The sequence below is a fragment of the Rhinopithecus roxellana genome, chromosome 16, assembly GCF_007565055.1.
Source record: "Rhinopithecus roxellana isolate Shanxi Qingling chromosome 16, ASM756505v1, whole genome shotgun sequence".
NCBI lineage: Eukaryota > Metazoa > Chordata > Mammalia > Primates > Cercopithecidae > Rhinopithecus > Rhinopithecus roxellana.
Window position 1 is genome coordinate 34594738 of NC_044564.1, and position 13510 is coordinate 34608247.

The following is a 13510-nucleotide window of genomic DNA, read 5'->3' on the forward strand; positions in this document are numbered from 1 at the left end:
TCAGCAGAGTAAACAGACAACCCAGAGCGGGAGAAAATCTTCACTATCTATACCTCCAACAAAAGACTAATATCTAGAATCTACAGAGAGCTCAAACAAATCAGCAAGAAAAAAACAAGTAATCCCATCAAAAAATGGGCTAAGGACATGAATAGACAATTCTCAAAAGAAGATATACAAATGACCAACACACATGTGGGAAAATGCTCAATATCACTAATCATCAGGGAAATGCAAATCAAAACCACAATGTAATATCACCTTACTCCTGCAAGAATGTCTGTAATTTAAAAAATCAAACAATAATCGATGTTAGTGTGGATGTGGTGAAAAGGGAACACTTTTACACTGTTGTTGGCAATAGAAGTTAGTGGTTATACTATGAGTATGGGCTAAAAGTAGATATACCATTTCATCCAGCAGTCTCACTCCTGGGTATCTACCAGAGGAAAATAAGTCATTATATGAAAAAGACACTTACACATTACACATGCATGTTTATAGCAGCACAATTCACAGTTGCAAAAATATGGAACCAGTCCAAATGCCCATCAACCAGTGACTGGAAAAAGGAAGTGTGGTATATATACACCATGGAATACTACTCAGCCATAGGCAGCAACCTGGATGTAGTTGGAGGCTATTATGCTAAGTGAAGTAACTCAGGAGTGGAAAACTAAACCATATGTTCTCACTTACAAGTGGGTACAGCATATACTGCTAGGGTGATGATGGGTGCACCAAAATCTCATAAATCACCACTAAAGAACTTATCCATGTAACCAAACAGCACCAGTTCCTGAAAAACCTACTGAAATGAAAAGGAAGGAAGGGAGTTGGGGGGGAAGGGGAGGGGAAGGGGGGAAAGGGGAGGGGAAGGGGGGAAAGGGGAGGGGAAGGGGGGAAAGGGGAGGGGAAGGGGGGAAAGGGGAGGGGAAGGGGGGAAGGGGAGGGGAAGGGGGAAGGGGAGGGGAAGGGATGGGAGGGGGAGGGGGAGGAGGGGAGGGGGAGGGGAGGGGGAGGGAGAGAGAGAAAGACAAAGAAAGCGAAAAAGAGAGAGAGAAAGAAAGAAAAGGAAAGAAAGAGGGAGGGAGAGATGGAGGGAGGGAGGCAGAAAGAGAAAATGTGTCTGAGCTCAGTGGCTCACGTCTCTAATCCTAGCACTTTGGAGGCTAAGGCAGGATGATCCCTTGAGTCCAGGAGACTGAGACCAGCCTAGGCAACATAGCAATACCCTGTCTCTACAAATTTTTTTAAAAAAATAGCTGGGTGTGGTGGCATGCACCTGTAGTCCCAGCTACTCAGGAAGATTAGGCAAGAGGGTCCCTTGAGCCCAGGAGTTTGAGGCTGCAGTAAGTTATGATTACCACTGCACTTCAACCTGGCCAGTGGAATGAGACCCTGTCTCAACCAAATCAATAAATAAATAAATAAGAAAGGAAGAAAATACTGAGTTCTACTTCTACATATAAACCAGAAATCTTTTCTTATTCATCACTGCAATTCATATGCATGCTTGGATGTGCACAGAATATCACTGAAAGCTAAATAAGGAACTGATATAATGGCTGCCTCTGAAGAGAACTGGTAGGCTATCTGGTGGAGGTGAGAGGGAGACTTATGTTTACTGAATACTATATCATGACTTTAGATTATGTCATGTGTACATAGTACCTGCTTGATTTTTTTTTAATTTACTTGATTATATTTAAATTTGAAGCTTTTGGTTTAGCTTTTTTTTTTTTTTTTTTTTTTTTTTTTTTTTTTTGAGATGGAGTTTCACTCTTGCTGCCCAGGCTGGAGTGCAATGGTGTGATCTCCACTCACTGCAACCTCCACCTCCGGGTTCAAACTATTCTCCTGCCTCAGCCTCCTGAGTAGCTGGGATTACAAGCATGGGCCACCATGCCCAGCTAATTTTTTTGTATTTTTAGTAGAGACGGGGTTTCTCCATGTTGGTCAGGTTGGTCTTGAGCTCCCAACCTCAGGTGATCCACCCGCCTCGGCCTCCCAAAAGTGCTGGGATTACAGGTGTGAGCCACCGTGCCTGGCCATGATTTAGCTTTTATTTAGCCTTTTATATAGGGAAAAAGCTTTTCATGTATAGATTAATCCACAGTCATTTCATATGTCCCCACCCAAATCTCATCTCAAATTGTAACCCCTGTAATCCCTGCATGTCAACTGAGGGACCTGGTGGGAGGTGCTTGGATCATGGGGATGGTTTCCCCCATAGTGTTCTTCTGACAGTGAGTGAGTTCTCAGGAGATCTGATGGTTTCTGTAAGTGGGAGTTTTTTCCTGCATGCTCTCTCTTTTCTCTCTCACACCACCATGTAAGATGTGCTTTGCTTCCCCTTCATCTTCTGCCATGATTGTAAGTTTCCTGAGATCTCCCAGTCATGCAGAACTGTGAATCAATTACACCTCTTTCCTTTCTAAATTACCCAGTCTCAGGTAGTATCTTTATAGCAGTGTGAGAATGGACTAATAACACATGTACACAGATGAGGAAACTGTTTTTTTTTTTTTTTTTGAGACGGAGTCTTGCTCTGCCGCCCAGGCTGGAGTGCAGTGGCCGGCTCTCAGCTCACTGCAAGCTCCGCCTCCCGGGTTCACGCCATTCTCCTGTCTCAGCCTCCCGAGTAGCTGGGACTACAGGCGCCCGCCTCGTCGCCCGGCTAGTTTTTTGTATTTTTTAGTAGAGACGGGGTTTCATCGTATTAGCCAGGATGGTCTCGATCTCCTGACCTCATGATCTGCCCGTCTCGGCCTCCCAAAGTGCTGGGATTACAGGCTTGAGCCACCGCGCCCGGCCGAGGAAACTGTTAAAAACCAGTCAAGGACAGGATGTGGAGAAATAGGAACACTTTTACACTGTTGGTGGGATTGTAAACTAGTTCAACCATTATGGAAAACAGTATGGCAATTCCTCAAGGATCTAGAACTAGATGTACCATGTGACCCAGCCATCCCACTACTGGGTATATACCCAAAGGATTATAAATTATTCTACTACAAAGACACATGCACACGTATGTTTACTGCGGCACTATTCACAATAGCAAAGACTTGGAATCAACCCAAATGTTCATCTGTGACAGACTGGATTAAGAAAATGTGGCACATATACACCATGGAATACTATGCAGCCATAAAAAAGGATGAGTTTGCGTCCTTTGTAGGGACATGGATGCAGCTGGAAACCATCATTCTTAGCAAACTATCACAAGAACAGAAAACCAAACACCGCATGTTCTCACTCATAGGTGGGAACTGAACAATGAGATCACTTGGACTCGGGAAGGGGAACATCACACACTGGGGCCTATCATGGGGAGGGGGGAGGGGGGAGGGATTGCATTGGGGAGTTATACATGATATAAATGATGAATTGATGGGTGCTGATGAGTTGATGGGTGCAGCACACCAACATGGCACAAGTATACATATGTAACAAACCTGCACGTTATGCACATGTACCCTAGAACTTAAAGTATAATAAAAATAAATAAATAAAAAATAAAAAGAAAACCAGTCAAGAGTGGTATTACATTGTGCACTCAACTTAAAAACAGAAATTCCTTTTGAAAAAGTCATGTGTAGGCCAGGCACAGTGGCTCATGCCTGTAATCCCAGCACTTTGGGAAGTGAAGGTGGGCGGGCCACCTGAGGTCAGGAGTTCAAGACTAGCCTGGCCAACATGATGAAACCTCGTCTCTACTGAAAATACAAAAAAATTAGCTGGGCAGGCGCCTGTAACCCCAGCTACTTGGGAGGCTGAGGCAGGAGAATCGCTTGAACCAGGGAGGCGGAGGTTGCAGTGAGCCGAGATCATGCCATTGCACTCCAGCCTGGGCAACAAGAGCGAAACTTCGTCTCAGAAAAAAAAGAAGTCATGTGTATATGTATGAATATATATATTTGAATAAACAGCTAGCATATATACCAAAAATAATAACAACTATCTCTGAATGTGGATAAGTGATTTTTTTTCTCCCTTTTACTTTTTTAATTTTCTAAATTTTTATAAGGAACATAGGTCACTTTTGTAATTAGAAGGGAAGTCAATTTAAAAGAGGAAATCTTCCCGTGACTTAAGCCCAGCTGTCCTGATAGATTTATTTTCCCATTTCCTTGCAGCAAAAAGAATGTTTCCAGCTGCTACAGTTAAGAGAGAGCTGGCTAGGCACGGTGGCTCACACCTGTAATCCCAGCACTTTGGGAGGCCAAGGCAGGCGGATCACAAGGTCAGGAGATGGAGACCATCCTGGCTAAGATGGTGAAACCCCATCTCTACTAAAAATACAAAAACACAATTAGTCGGGCGTGGTGGCGGGCGCCTGTAATCCCAGCTGCTCAGGAGACTGAGGTGGGAGAATGGAGTGAACCCGGGAGGCAGAGCTTGCAGTGAGCTGAGATTATTCCACTGCACTCCAAGCTGGGCGACAGAGCTAGACTCCATCTGAAAACAAAAACAAAAACAAAAACAAAAACAAAAGGCTACCAGAGAGTTTGGCTTGCTGATTACATTAATAAAAATCCCAGACGAGCAATTCTTCTTGTCTTCAATATGGTTAGACAATAAATTTGGCTTTTTCAGTAGGTACATCTGAACATTATCAGTTGATTGAAAACTAATTGATGTTAACTGAACTCATGAATGGCTGAATTATACCCAGATTAATAACGTATTAAAATAAGGGATGTGCTTTTCTGGTGAACAAACAGCTCTGGCCCATCTTCAAAAGTTATTTGTTATTGCTTTATTTATTTAGCAGTGGTATGCTTTCTTCAAGCAACTGTGTTTTGTTTTGTTTTTATGGACAACCAATGTTTAACAGAAAATGAAGCTGCTCTGATTGAAGACAGACGACAGACCTGCCCAGTGTCAAGTTCTCCTTCCTTTCCCTTCCCCAAGATGTTCCCTAAGAGGGCTCCTCAGAATCCCCAAGACTTCAAAGAATGAAGTTTAACACCAACTCATCTGATGATAGCAAATGGATAAGCAGAAGGTTGTTTGGTGAGCATAGACCTGAAGCAAACAAAATTAGAGGAATACTAAAATCCAGATTCTGGGAAATGGCTGATGAGTTTTTCTAGTTCCACAATAGTACATGCCTCTCTGAGAGATAGGAATATACATTCCTGATAGAAAGAATCACTCTGCCTTCAACCGTGCTAAACAATAGTGGGCTAGTAAACCAGCTTGCTGAAAACAAACAAAATAACCCAAAAATCCCTGGTCTACAGCAATTTGGCATTTTCTGTGGTGTAAACACTCCCACAGTGGTCTATCAACAGAATTTAACAATGACTTGCAAAATTCCCGAATATTTGTCAGTTCTTGTAAACCCCTACTAGCTGACTTTAGCACACACTGGCAGAAAACCCCTAACTAACTCTTATTATATGTGTGCTCCACACAGAACCCAACCTGCTGTTTCTTCTTTATTTCTTCATACACTTGGGTTATAACATAGCTTATCAGGCTACAACTTTCTTTGGGGATGTACTTGCCTCGGTAATAAATCTGGATCAACTTTATAAGATTTAGGAGTTTCCTGAAACTCTAGCAATCACATATCTACAAACCATCTCTGGATGGTTTCTGTAAAAGGCAAATTGATTTGTCATGTGTTAATTGTTACCGGCTTTGTTCAGAGAGCAGCCAGATAATGAAAGCCCCATTATTTATTGACAGCAGTGATTTCTTACAAATTATAGACATCCCTTCTGCATTGTGATTACTTCATACCTAAATGTCTTTTCTTCCCTTATGAATCATGCTGCTGTTTCTTCCTGGAAGCCAGATGGACATTTTTTTTTTTTTTTTTTTTTTTTTTTGAGACGGAGTCTTGCTCTGTCGCTCAGGCTGGAGTGCAGTGGCCGGATCTCAGCTCACTGCAAGCTCCGCCTCCTGGGTTCACGCTATTCTCCTGCCTCAGCCTCCCGAGTAGCTGGGACTACAGGCGCCCGCCACCTCGCCCGGCTAGTTTTTTTTGTATTTTTTTAGTAGAGACGGGGTTTCACCGTGTCAGCCAGGATGGTCTCAATCTCCTGACCTCGTGATCCACCCGTCTCGGCCTCCCAAAGTGCTGGGATTACAGGCTTGAGCCACCGCGCCCGGCCCTTTTTTTTTTTTTTTTTTTTTTTTTTTTGAGACAGTCTCACTCTGTCCCCCGGGCAGGAAGGGCAATCTTGGCTCACTGAAGCCTCCTCCTCCCAGGTTCCAACAATTCTCCTGCCTCAGCCTCCCAGGTAGCTGGAATTACAGGCACGCACCACCATGCCCGGCTAATTTTTGTATTTTTAGTAGAGACGAGAGTTTCACCATGTTGGCCAGGCTGGTCTCAAACTCCTGACCTCAGGTGATATGCCCACCTCAACCCTCCCAAAGTGCTAGGATTACAGGTGTGAGCCACCGCACCTGGCTGACAATTTTTAATAAATGTTTTGTCCACATGGCTCTGGAAGAACTGGACCTGGACAAATAACTGGGTTAGTCTAGTTTTACTGTTTTTCATTCAGTGCCCTAGTTTATACCGAAGACCTGGATGACCACTTCTGCTTTCAATAATAAAGCAGTTCCTGGTTCAGTTTTTTGAAGAGTTGTGTAAGATCAATTCATACTTTGTGCAGAATCACAGACATTGTAAAACATTTCTACTTATCTTCTAGGCAATACTAGCTAGCACTAGTGACTGATATGCTTTAAAAAAAAAAAACAAAAAAACCTCAACTGCCTCCCAAAATATCTTCACTACAGTTATATCAAGTTGCCTAAAATTCTCAGCCTAGCAGTCTCTTGTTTGAGGTAAATTACAGTTCTCTGGGAGATTTTATAGCTATGAAATATTTAACCTATGAGGGAAATACCTTTGCAGCTAAAAACACAATTTTCAGATATTTATGAATTCAATGAAAAGGAAATAAGCCACAAAAGATAGATTATCATGAATGAATGGTTTAGAGTTTGAAAGAACAATATGTTCGGGCTCTGGGCCAAATGAGGCACAGAGGGGCAATGAGCTTCGAAAGTATCAGAAGCAGTAATGGGAGGTGAGGGAGTGGAAGACAGATTTTAGTTCTGTGACTTTTCCTACTGCTGGCTTTGGTTCTAGCACATACGTGATTCTGGAAAATAAAGCATAGTGTTCTCTTTTCTAACTAAAGTGCTTTCATTTCCATTGCTATAGCAGCTGAAACTGCAAAGTGGATGGCACCACTGTGAAAACCTAGCAGTCCAGTACAGAGCCCTTTCTTCTATGAATCAGCAGCAATCATGAGTATTAGTCAACAGAGTACTCTTGGAAAATCACCCGTATGTAATTGGATCAGGTATCACCAATGATTACAGGAAGATGAAAGGAGATAGTAGCAAAATGAAAAAGAAATTTGACCTGAGGCATGCAGCCTGAAGCGACTGGAAAGCCAAATCATAATATGTCCAGTTAGCTCTCCAGAAAACTCCCTTATAGCCAGGAAGGGTTTAATTTGATTAGCAAAGGGCTGCAGGAAAAGGGTATGTGAAACCTTGAGGCTGGCTAGGTATCCTGAGCTCCAAACCAAATTAATTTTGGGAAATTTATCATAATTCCCTTGCTTCAGCACCTAAGCCCATCCTGAGTAAGCTTCCTGAAACGCAAAAGAATGCTGTGCCCCGCACCTTGTGTTTCTGCACGTACCTTTGGGTTCACTCCACTGCTGCCCCCTGTATCCCTTCCTCCCCAGCTTCCCACTGCCTGTCTACTTCACATCCTTATTTCACAGACACAATCTAATCCTTCTGTATTTTTTTTTTTCTTTTTGAAACGGAGTCTTGCTCTGTCACCCAGGCTAGAGTGGTATGGCACGATCTTGGCTCACTGCAATCTCTGCCTCCCAGGTTCAAGCGATTCTCCTGCCTCAGCTTCCCGAGTAGCTGGGATTACAGGCACCCGCAACCATGCCCAGCTAATTTTTGTATTTTTAGTAGAGACGAGATTTCACCATCTTGGCCAGGCTGGTCTCAAATTCCTGACCCCATGATCCATCCACCTCAGCCTCCCAAAGTGCTGGGATTACAGGCGTGAGCCACCATGCCTGGCCTCTAGTCTGTCTTTTGCATTCTTCCCTAAGCACTCTTCTCCCTGCATTGGCCTAGCACATCACTCCCAACAACTCTCAAATTCTACCCTCCGTGGTTTAATTGGCAACTGGAAGAGCATCCCCCACCAACTCCCTACGTGACTGCTGGATGATCCTCATAGTGCCTGTCAGCATTGTGGACAAGACGTTGGAAACTTCTCGTTGTACATATGAAGAAACTAGACTCAGAGATGTTAAGTAACGTACTCACAGTCACAGAGCTAAAAAGAACAACAATAATAATTGCTATTATGTATTACCATTTGCTGAAACTGTGCTGAACAATTTACATACATTTTCTTAGAATGAGAAACCTAAGGTCAGTTCTGGCTTTCGAATGTCACCCCAAAATATGATGCTGCTTCAGCTTCAGTGTGCTAATGAGTTAGAACTGAGGGCCTTGAAGGAAGACTAGGAAGTTACAAAGAGGGAAGGAGGAAATGGGAGTGGGAAAATGGAGCGGAGGGCTTAGCAGCCAAAAGAAAATGAACAAAGGATCAGAGTTGGGACTAAGAGCTTTCTGAAGGACTTTACAGTAATAAAGAGGTGCCATCTCTAGATGTGAGGGGCAACCCAGATTCTGTAAATGCCCTTGGGTAAGTCTTATCACTTCTTTTTTTTTTTTTTTTTTTTTTTTTTTTTTTTTGAGACAGAGTCTCACTCTTTTTGCCCAGGCTGGAGTGCAATGGCACGATCTCGGCTCACCGCAACCTCTGCCTCCCGGGTTCAAGTGATTCTCCTGCCTCAGCCTCCCGAGTAGCTGGGATTACAGGCATGCGCCACCACCCCGGCTAATTTTGTATATTTAGTAGAGATGGGGTTTCTCCATGTTGGTCAGGCTGGTCTTGAACTCCCGACCTCAGGTGATCCACCTGCCTCGGCCTCCCAAAGTGCTGGGATTAAGGCATGAGCTACCGCGGCCCGGCTAAGTCTTGTCACTTTCTAAGACTTTAGGTCTCTCTTCTGTAAAACAAAAGATCTGAAAAATAAACAAACAGAAGGTCTGGGCTAAACAATCTCTAAGGTAGTTTTTTGTTTGTTTGTTTGTTTGTTTGTTTTTATTGTTTTTTTGTTTTTGTTTGAGATGGAGTTTCACTCTTGTTGCCCAGGCTGGAGTGCAGTGGCGCGATCTCAGCTCACTGCAACCTCCACCTCCCGGGTTCAAGCGATTCTCCTGCCTCAGCCTCCCGAGTAGCTGGGATTACAAGCATGGGCCACCACGCCTGGCTAATTTTGTGTTTTTAGTAAAGATGGGGTTTCTCCATGTTGGCCAGGCTGGTCTCGAACTCCTGACCTCAGGTGATCCGCCCACCTTGGCCTTCCAAAGTGCTGGGATTACAGGCGTGAGCCACTGTGCCCAGGCTTTTACGGTAGTATTTTTAAGCAGATGGGCCAATAAACATTAATGTGACAGGAATGGCTTACGGGCAAGCTGCCAGTCATCTGGATACCCCTGTCTGGCATCAGTGTCAGTGCTCATTCTGATTGGTAGGTGCCTGTGCAGTAAAAGTTGTTAGTAATGTATTTGCTCTGGCTATAGATATGCGAAGGTATTGAGCCCTCAGTACTCACGACAGCTAGAGGTCCTGAGCCTGCTATTTCTAACTACAAACTACCCTATTCATTTTTCATGATATGCAGACAAATATTAGCTTTTATGAGAAACAATAACATCTCTTTCAGAACTAACATTCTGTTCATCTGTAAGAGTATCATTTGCATTTTCTAGAGGGAGAGGTTTCATAACCCTCAGATGATATATGTGGGAGGTCACGGAAAAAACAGATGGGGAGCTCGCTTTGGAGAGTCTCAGAAAAGGCAGAAAAGATGCTTATAGCAAAGGTAGAGAATTGGCAGGTAGCTGTCCGAAGATTTGGCTTCTGGGGTTGCATTAATTATTTTACACTCGAATTACAATAATATTAAAGAGATAGTTCCTTCTAAAGATCTGGTAGAAAGTATGAGGTTTAGTAAACAGTGAATGAATGAATGAATGAATGAATGAATGACCTATACTCAGTGTCTTTGGGCACCTAGAATTATGCCTGTAACCACACAGTTCCCTTGATATGTCCTCAGCTGGCCATTTATGTATGTCTGTTGCCTCCACTAGACTCTGAGGGCCTCTTGATCAAGGACACACAGTCTATAGTACTTCGTTTCAGCAGCCCAAAGTGACAAAACATGCCCCATGAGGGCAGAGACCTTATTGTCTCAATTACCACTGTATAACCACTAAGTTGAAATAGCCACATAGTACCTAGCACACAGTAAGTGCTCAATTAATATTTGTTGACTTAATTAATTCCATTCCATCTTTAAGTATAATAGTGTAAAATACACTAAGAAAGACAATATTAATGTTGAAAATAGAATATAAATAAGGCAAGCTGTATTTATTGAGGTCCAGGCAATAAATAAAATTAGGCTCAAATATTTCTCTTTTTTTTTTCTTTTTTTTTTTTTTGTCAGACAAGGTCTTGCTTTGTTGCCCAGGCTGGAGTGTAGTGGCACAATCTCAGTTAACTGCAACCTCCGCCTCCCGGGTGCGAGCGATTCTCCTGCCTCAGCCTCCTGAGTAGCTGAGATCACAGACGCACGCCACCAGGCCTGGCTAATTTTTTTTTAATTTTCAGTAGAGACAGGGTTTTACCATGTTGGCCAGGCTGGTCTCGAACTCCTGACCTCAGGTGATCCACCTGCCTTGGCCTCCAAAGTGCTAGAATTACAGGCAGGAGGCTCAAATGTTTCAAATGATGAGTCTTTAATGAGGGAACTACTTAAAGAGCACCTTCATGAAAGGACCAAGCAAAGAACGTTGAGCCACCTGGAGCTTGCAACAGTGGGGCTCCATTACCATTTCTAAGGCTGAAGATGCAAGGGCAGGAAATAGTGTTCCCAGAGCACAGAGAGTGCGGAGCTGGGGAGGATGGGCCATCTTGCAAGAGCTACAGCTGTGCAATGAAGCTGCCACTGTCAAAACCACAGAGCCCTCTTAACATTGCTTTTGCTGCATCCCAGAGATTTTGATATGTTGTGTCTTTGTTTTCATTTATTTCAAATAATTTTTTTATTTCTGCCTTAATTTCACTGTTTACCCTAAAGTCATTTAGGAGCAAGTTGGCTTAATTTTCATGTAATTATGTGGTTTTGAGAGATCTTCTTGGCATTTCTATTTTCCACTGTGGTCCAAGAGTATGGTTGGCACAATTTCGATTTTTTTAAAATGTATTGAGACTTGCATTATGGCTGAACACATGGTCAATCTTTGAGTATGTCCCATGTGAAGAAAATAATGTATATTCTGTGGTTGATGGGTGGAATATTTTCTAAATATCTATTATGTCCAATTGGTCAAGTGTTCAGTTTAAGTCTAGAATTTCTTTGTTACTAAAAGCAGTGATAAGAGGAAAGTTTATAATTCTCAACACCTACATCAAGAAGTTAGATCTCAAATTAATAATCTAACATCACATCTAGAGGAACTGGAAAAATGAGAACAAACTAAACTCAAAGCTATCCGAAGAAAATAAATAACTAAAATCAGAGCAGAACTGAATGAAATTGAGACCCCAAAATTCACACAAAAGATCAACAAAACCAAATATTGGTTATTTGAAAATATAAGCAAGATGGATAGACTGCTAGCTAGATTAACAAATAAAAAAGGAGAGAAGATATAAATAAGCACAATCAGAAATTACAAAGCTGGCATTACAACCAATCCCACAGAAATACAAAAGATCCTCAGAGACTAATATGAGCACCTCTATGCACATAAACAAGAAAATCTAGAAGAAATGGATAAATTCCTGGAAACACACAGCCTCCCAAGATTGAATCAAGAAGAAATTGAAACCCTGAACAGACCAATACTGAGTTCTGAAATTTAATCAGTAATAAAAAATTTACCAAACAAAAGTAGCCCTGGACCAGAGAGATTCATGGCCAAATTCTAACCAACTTACAAAGAAGAGATTCTACCAATTCTACTGACACTTTCCAAAAGAATTGAAGAGGAGCAACTCCTCCTTAACTCATTCTACAAAACCAGTATCAGCCTAATACCAAAATACAGCAAAGACACAATGAAAAAAGAAAACTGCAGGCCAATGTCCCTGATGAACATAGACCCAAAAATCCTCAACGAAATACTAGCAAATTGAATCTAGCAGCACATTACAAAGTTAATGCACCACAATCAAGGTATTCCTGGGGAGTAAGCTTAGTTCAACATATGCAAATCAATAAATGTGATTCTTCACACAAACAGAATTAAAACAAAACCATACAATCACCTCAATAGACACAGAAAAAACTTTTGATAAAATCCAGTATCCCTTCATCATAAAAACCCTCAACAAACTAGGCATCAAAGGAACATACCTCAAAATAATAAGAGCCATCTATGACAAACCCACAACCAGCATCATACTGAATGGACAAAAGCTGGAAGCGTTCCCCTTGAGAACTGGAACAACACAAAGACTCCCACTCTCACTATTTCTATTCAACGTAATAGAAGTCCTAGCCAGAGCAGTCAGGCAAGAGAAAGAAATAAAAGGCATCCAAATAGAAAAATAAAGAGTTAAACTATCTCTTTGCTGATGATATGATTCTTTACCTAGAAAACCTGAAGACTCCACCAAAAGCTTCCTCGACAGATTAATGTCCTCAGTAAAATTTCAGGTTCAAAATCAACGTATGAAAATTAGTAGCATTTCTGTACACCAATAATATTAAAGCTGGGAGTCAAATCAAGAACACAATCCCTTTTACAATAGCCACACACACACACACACACACACACACACACACAAATAAACAGGAATACATCTAACCAAGGGTGTGAAGGATCTTCACAAGAAGAACTGCAAAACACTGCTGAAATAAATCAGAGATGACACAAATGGAAGGAAAAACATTCCCTGCTCATGGATTGGAAGAATCAATATCATTAAAATGGCCATATTGCTTTGGGCCATATTGCCCAAAGCCATCTACAGATTCAACACTATTTCTGTAAAACTTGACCAGTGTAACTTTTCACAGAACTAGAAAAAACTATTCTAAAAGTCATATAGAACCTAAAAAGAGGCCAAATAGTTAACACAATCCTAAGGAAAAAGAACAAAGTGAGAAGTATCACATTACCTGATTCCAAACTATATTATAAGGCTACAGTAACCAAAACAGCAAGATACTTCTACAAAAGCAGAGCACATAGACCAATGGAACAGAATAGAAAACCCACCAATAAAGCCACACACTTAGAACCACCTGATCTTCAACAAAGTCAACAAAAATAAGCAATGAAGAAAGGATTCCCTATTCAATCAATGGTGCTGAGGTGGATTGGTTAGTCATATGCAAAAGAATGA